This window comes from Coregonus clupeaformis, chromosome 3 (genome assembly GCF_020615455.1).
Source record: "Coregonus clupeaformis isolate EN_2021a chromosome 3, ASM2061545v1, whole genome shotgun sequence".
In the NCBI taxonomy this organism is placed as follows: domain Eukaryota; kingdom Metazoa; phylum Chordata; class Actinopteri; order Salmoniformes; family Salmonidae; genus Coregonus; species Coregonus clupeaformis.
In genome coordinates, this window is record NC_059194.1 from 2,815,850 (window position 1) to 2,823,033 (window position 7,184).

The following is a 7,184-nucleotide window of genomic DNA, read 5'->3' on the forward strand; positions in this document are numbered from 1 at the left end:
TCACTGGAGAGAGAAGGAGTCAGATGCAGGAACTCACTGGAGAGAGAAGGAGTCAGATGGAGGATCTCACTGGAGACAAGGGAGTCAGATGGAAGAACTCACTGGAGAGAGAAGGAGTCAGAGGAGGGAACTCACTGGAGAGAGAAGGAGTCAGACGGAGGAACTCACTGGAGACAAGAGGGATAAAGACGGACGAACTCACTTGAGAGAGTAGGAGTCAGATGGTGGAACTCACTGGAGAGAGAGGGAGTCAGACGGAGGAACTCACTGGAATCAAGGGAGTCAGACGGAGGAACTCACTGGAGACAAGGGAGTCAGACGGAGGAACTCACTGGAGACAAGGGAGTCAGACGGAGGAACTCACTGGAGACAAGACGGAGTCAGACGGAGGAACTCACTGGAGACAAGGGAGTCAGGTGGAGGAACTCACTGGAGAGAGAGGGAGTCAGACGGAGGAACTCACTGGAGAGAGAGGGAGTCAGACGGAGAAACTCACTGAAGACAAGGGAGTAAATCGGAGACACTCACTGGAGACAAGGGAGTCAAACGGAGGAACTCACTGGAGACAAGGGAGTCAAATGGAGGAACTCACTGGAGATAGAGGGAGTCAGATGGAGGAACTCACTGGAGACAGAGGGAGTCAGACGGAGGAACTCACTGGAGACAAGGGAGTCAGACGGAGGAACTTACTGGAGACAGAGGGAGTCAGACGGAGGAACTCACTGGATCAGAGAGAGTCAGATGGAGGAACTCACTGGAGAGAGAGGGAGTCAGATGGAGGAACTCACTGGAGAGAGAGGGAGTCAGACGGAGGAACTCACTGGAGAGAGAAGGAGTCAGATGGAGGAACTCACTGGAGAGAGAAGGGGTCAGATGGAGGAACTCACTGGAGACAGAGGGAGTCAGATGGAGGAACTCACTGGAGACAAGATGGATTCAGATGGAGGAACTCACTGGAGAGAGAAGGAGTCAGATGGAGGAACTCACTGGAGACAGAGGGAGTCAGACGGAGGAACTTACTTTAGACAGGGGAGTCAGATGGAGGAACTCACTGGATAGAGAAGGAGTCAGATGGAGGAACTTACTGGAGACAGAGGGAGTCAGACGGAGGAACTCACTGGAGACAAGGGAGTCAAATGGACAACTCACTGGAGACAAGGGAGTCAAATGGACAACTCACTGCGGACAAGGGAGTCAGACGGAGGAACTCACTGGAGACAAGGGAGTCAGATGGAGGAACTCACTGGAGAGAGAGAGGGAGTCAGATGGAGGACCTCACTGGAGAGAGAGGGAGTCAGACGGAGGAACTTACTGGAGATATGGGAGTCAGACGGAGGAACTCACTGGAGAGAGAGGGAGTCAGATGGAGGAACTCATTGGAGACAAGAGGGAGACAGATGGAGGAACTCACTGGAGACAAGAGGGAGTCAGATGGGGGAACTCACTGGAGAGACAAGGGAGTCAGACAGAGGAACTCACTGAGAGAGAGAGGGAGTCAGACGGAGAAACTCACTGGAGACAAGGGAGTCAATCGGAGACACTCACTGGAGACAAGGGAGTCAGACGGAGGAACTCACTGGAGACAAGGGAGTCAGACGGAGGAACTCACTGGAGACAAGGGAGTCAGATGGAGGAACTCACTGGAGACAGAGGGAGTCAGACGGAGGAACTCACTGGAGACAGAGGGAGTCAGATGGAAGAACTCACTGGAGAGAGAGGGAGTCAGACGGAGGAACTCACTGGAATCAAGGGAGTCAGACGGAGGAACTCACTGGAGACAAGGGAGTCAGACGGAGGAACTCACTGGAGACAAGACGGAGTCAGACGGAGTAACTCACTGGAGACAAGGGAGTCAGACTGAGGAACTCACTGGAGACAAGGGAGTCAGACGGAGGAACTCACTGGAGAGAGACGGAGTCAGACGGAGGAACTCACTGGAGAGAGAGGGAGTCAGACGGAGAAACTTCACTGGAGACAAGGGAGTCAATCGGAGACACTCACTGGAGACAAGGGAGTCAGACGGAGGAACTCACTGGAGACAAGGGAGTCAAACGGAGGAACTCACTGGAGACAGAGGGAGTCAGATGGAGGAACTCACTGGAGACAAGGGAGTCAAATGGAGGAACTCACTGGAGAGAGAGGGAGTCAGATGGAGGAACTCACTGGAGACAGAGGGAGTCAGACGGAGGAACTCACTGGAGACAAGGGAGTCAGACGGGGGAACTTACTGGAGACAAGGGAGTCAGATGGAGGAACTCACTGGAGACAGAGGGAGTCAGACGGAGGAACTCACTGGAGACAGAGGGAGTCAGATGGAAGAACTCACTGGAGAGAGAGGGAGTCAGACGGAGGAACTCACTGGAATCAAGGGAGTCAGACGGAGGAACTCACTGGAGACAAGGGAGTCAGACGGAGGAACTCACTGGAGACAAGACGGAGTCAGACGGAGTAACTCACTGGAGACAAGGGAGTCAGACTGAGGAACTCACTGGAGACAAGGGAGTCAGACGGAGGAACTCACTGGAGAGAGACGGAGTCAGACGGAGGAACTCACTGGAGAGAGAGGGAGTCAGACGGAGAAACTCACTGGAGACAAGGGAGTCAATCGGAGACACTCACTGGAGACAAGGGAGTCAGACGGAGGAACTCACTGGAGACAAGGGAGTCAAACGGAGGAACTCACTGGAGACAGAGGGAGTCAGATGGAGGAACTCACTGGAGACAAGGGAGTCAAATGGAGGAACTCACTGGAGAGAGAGGGAGTCAGATGGAGGAACTCACTGGAGACAGAGGGAGTCAGACGGAGGAACTCACTGGAGACAAGGGAGTCAGACGGGGGAACTTACTGGAGACAAGGGAGTCAGATGGAGGAACTCACTGGAGACAGAGGGAGTCAGACGGAGGAACTCACTGGAGACAAGGGAGTCAGACGGAGGAACTCACTGGAGACAAGGGAGTCAATCGGAGACACTCACTGGAGACAAGGGAGTCAAACGGAGGAACTCACTGGAGACAAGGGAGTCAAATGGAGGAACTCACTGGAGAGAGAGGGATCAGATGGAGGAACTCACTGGAGACAGAGGGAGTCAGACGGAGGAACTCACTGGAGACAAGGGAGTCAATCGGAGACACTCACTGGAGACAAGGGAGTCAAACGGAGGAACTCACTGGAGACAAGGGAGTCAAATGGAGGAACTCACTGGAGAGAGAGGGATCAGATGGAGGAACTCACTGGAGACAAGGGAGTCAAATGGAGGAACTCACTGGAGAGAGAGGGAGTCAGATGGAGGAACTCACTGGAGACAGAGGGAGTCAGACGGAGGAACTCACTGAGACAAGGGAGTCAGACGGGGAACTTACTGGAGACAAGGGAGTCAGATGGAGGAACTCACTGGAGACAGAGGGAGTCAGACGGAGGAACTCACTGGATCGGAGAGAGTCAGATGGAGGAACTCACTGGAGAGAGAGGGAGTCAGACGGAGGAACTCACTGGAGAGAGAAGGAGTCAGATGGAGGAACTCACTGGAGACAGAGGGAGTCAGACGGAGGAACTCACTGGAGACAAGGGAGTCAGACGGGGGAACTTACTGGAGACAAGGGAGTCAGATGGAGGAACTCACTGGAGACAGAGGGAGTCAGACGGAGGAACTCACTGGATCGGAGAGAGTCAGATGGAGGAACTCACTGGAGAGAGAGGGAGTCAGACGGAGGAACTCACTGGAGAGAGAAGGAGTCAGATGGAGGAACTCACTGGAGACAAGAGGGAGTCAGATGGAGGAACTCACTGGAGACAAGAGGGAGTCAGATGGAGGAACTCACTGGAGAGAGAAGGAGTCAGATAGAGGAATTCACTGGAGAGAGAGGGGGACAGATGGAGGAACTCACTGGAGACAATAGGGATAAAGACGGAGGAACTCACTTGAGAGAGAAGGAGTCAGATGGAGGAACTCACTGGAGAGAGAGGGAGTCAGAAGAAGGAACTCACTGGAGACAAGGGAGTCAGACGGAGGAACTCACTGGAGACAAGGGAGTCAGACGGAGGAACTCACTGGAGACAAGGGAGTCAGATGGAGGAACTCACTGGAGACAAGACGGAGTCAGACGGAGGAACTCACTGGAGACAAGGGTGTCAGACTGAGGAACTCACTGGAGACAAGAGAGTCAGACGGAGGAACCTACTGGAGAGAGAGGGAGTCAGACGGAGGAACTCACTGGAGAGAGAGGGAGTCAGACGGAGAAACTCACTGGAGACAAGGGAGTCAATCGGAGACACTCACTGGAGACAAGGGAGTCAGATGGAGGAACTCACTGGAGACAAGGGAGTCAGATGGAGGAACTCACTGGAGACAAGGGAGTCAGACGGAGCAACTTTCTGGAGACAAGGGAGTCAGATGGAGGAACTCACTGGAGAGAGAGGGAGCCAGATGGAGGAACTCACTGGAGAGAGAAGGAGTCAGATGGAGGAACTCACTGGAGAGAGAAGGAGTCAGATGCAGGAACTCACTGGAGAGAGATGGAGTCAGATGGAGGAACTCAATGGAGACAAGGGAGTCAGATGGAAGAACTCACTGGAGAGAGAAGGAGTCAGACGGAGGAACTCACTGGAGAGAGAAGGAGTCAGACGGAGGAACTCACTGGAGACAAGAGGGATAAAGACGGAGGAACTCACTTGAGAGAGAAGGAGTCAGATGGAGGAACTCACTGGAGAGAGAGGGAGTCAGACGGATGAACTCACTGGAGAGAGAGGGAGTCAGATGGAGGAACTCACTGGAGAGAGAGGGAGTCAGATGGAGGAACTCACTGGAGAGAGAAGGAGTCAGATGCAGGAACTCACTGGAGAGAGAAGGAGTCAGATGGAGGAACTCACTGGAGACAAGGGAGTCAGATGGAAGAACTCACTGGAGAGAGAAGGAGTCAGACGGAGGAACTCACTGGAGAGAGAAGGAGTAAGACGGAGGATCTCACTGGATACAAGGGAGTCAGATGGAGGAACTCACTGGAGACAAGGGAGTCAGGCGGAGGAAGAGAGGGGAGTCAGACGGAGGAACTCACTGAGAGAGAGGGAGTCAGACCGGAGAAACTCACTGGAGACAAAGGGAGTCAATCGGAGACACTCACTGGAGACAAGGGAGTCAGACGGAGGAACTCACTAGAGAGAAAGGGAGTCAGACGGAGAAACTCACTGGAGACAAGGGAGTCAGACGGAGGAACTCACTGGAGAGAAAGGGAGTCAGACGGAGGAACTCACTTGAGACAGAGGGAGTCAGATGGAGGAACTCACTGAGACAAGGGAGTCAGATGGAGGAACTCACTGGAGACAAGGGAGTCAGACGGAGGAACTTACTGGAGACAAGGGAGTCAGATGGAGGAACTCACTGGAGAGAGGGAGTCAGAAAGATGAACTCACTGGAGAGAGAGAGGGAGTCAGATGGAGGAACTCACTGGAGAGAGAAGGAGTCAGATGCAGGAACTCACTGGAGAGAGAAGGAGTCAGATGGAGGATCTCACTGGAGACAAGGGAGTCAGATGGAAGAACTCACTGGAGAGAGAAGGAGTCAGACGGAGGAACTCACTGGAGAGAGAAGGAGTCAGACGGAGGAACTCACTGGAGACAAGAGGGATAAAGACGGACGAACTCACTTGAGAGAGTAGGAGTCAGATGGTGGAACTCACTGGAGAGAGAGGGAGTCAGACGGAGGAACTCACTGGAATCAAGGGAGTCAGACGGAGGAACTCACTGGAGACAAGGGAGTCAGACGGAGGAACTCACTGGAGACAAGGGAGTCAGACGGAGGAACTCACTGGAGACAAGACGGAGTCAGACGGAGGAACTCACTGGAGACAAGGGAGTCAGGTGGAGGAACTCACTGGAGAGAGAGGGAGTCAGGACGGAGGAACTCACTGGAGAGAGAGGGAGTCAGACGGAGAAACTCACTGAAGACAAGGGAGTAAATCGGAGACACTCACTGGAGACAAGGGAGTCAAACGGAGGAACTCACTGGAGACAAGGGAGTCAAATGGAGGAACTCACTGGAGATAGAGGGAGTCAGATGGAGGAACTCACTGGAGACAGAGGGGAGTCAGACGGAGGAACTCACTGGAGACAAGGGAGTCAGACGGAGGAACTTACTGGAGACAGAGGGAGTCAGACGGAGGAACTCACTGGATCAGAGAGAGTCAGATGGAGGAACTCACTGGAGAGAGAGGGAGTCAGATGGAGGAACTCACTGGAGAGAGAGGGAGTCAGATGGAGGAACTCACTGGAGAGAGAGGGAGTCAGACGGAGGAACTCACTGGAGAGAGAAGGAGTCAGATGGAGGAACTCACTGGAGAGAGAAGGGGTCAGATGGAGGAACTCACTGGAGACAGAGGGAGTCAGATGGAGGAACTCACTGGAGACAAGAGGGAGTCAGATGGAGGAACTCACTGGAGAGAGAAGGAGTCAGATAGAGGAATTCACTGGAGAGAGAGAGGGAGACAGATGGAGGAACTCACTGGAGACAGAGGGAGTCAGACGGAGGAACTTACTTTAGACAGGGGAGTCAGATGGAGGAACTCACTGGATAGAGAAGGAGTCAGATGGAGGAACTTACTGGAGACAGAGGGAGTCAGACGGAGGAACTCACTGGAGACAAGGGAGTCAGACGGAGGAACTTACTGGAGACAAGGGAGTCAAACGGAGGAACTCACTGGAGACAAGGGAGTCAAATGGACAACTCACTGCGGACAAGGGAGTCAGACGGAGGAACTCACTGGAGACAAGGGAGTCAGATGGAGGAACTCACTGGAGAGAGAGAGGGAGTCAGATGGAGGACCTCACTGCAGAGAGAGGGAGTCAGACGGAGGAACTCACTGGAGACAAGAGGGAGACAGATGGAGGAACTCACTGGAGACAAGAGGGAGTCAGATGGGGAACTCACTGGAGAGAGAAGGAGTCAGGCGGAGGAACTCACTGGAGAGAGAAGGAGTCAGACGGAGGAACTCACTGGAGAGAGAGGGAGACAGACGGAGGAACTCACTGGATACAGAGGGAGTCAGACAGAGGAACTCACTGGAGAGAGAGGGAGTCAGATGGAGGAACTCATTGGAGACAAGAGGGAGACAGATGGAGGAACTCACTGGAGACAAGAGGGAGTCAGATGGGGGAACTCACTGGAGAGACAAGGGAGTCAGACAGAGGAACT